The sequence below is a fragment of the Myotis davidii genome, unplaced genomic scaffold (assembly GCF_000327345.1).
Source record: "Myotis davidii unplaced genomic scaffold, ASM32734v1 scaffold244, whole genome shotgun sequence".
Classification (NCBI taxonomy): Eukaryota; Metazoa; Chordata; class Mammalia; order Chiroptera; family Vespertilionidae; genus Myotis; species Myotis davidii.
Genome location: NW_006294993.1, coordinates 1,524,796 through 1,525,157, shown reverse-complemented (window position 1 = coordinate 1,525,157; position 362 = coordinate 1,524,796).

Below are 362 nucleotides of genomic sequence, written 5' to 3'. Positions count from 1 at the left end.
ATTGCAAGATGGCCGTCTCCTCCTAGGCCTGCTCGAGGCAAGAGGAAGGTGGCACTTGAAGCTCATCAATCGGACCCTATTTGCTGTTTGCAAAGTACCTGCCGATCACCAGCTAACACCCCCTCAACGGCCCTTGTTGAAAACCGTGTTCGGGGGGCAGTCCCATCAGACTGTCCTGTCCTGTCGCTCCCCGCCCGGGCACCACAGTGCACAACGTGCCCTTTCCATTTCCTTCCGGGACACCGACGCCCGGCTCCTGTGTCCCACTAACGCCAGGGCGCTCTTTCCCAAAGGCCAATCGGACAGAAAAGAGGAGACTGTCAGCGCGGCCACGGCCTGCGCTCAGTGGCAGGTCGCACCCG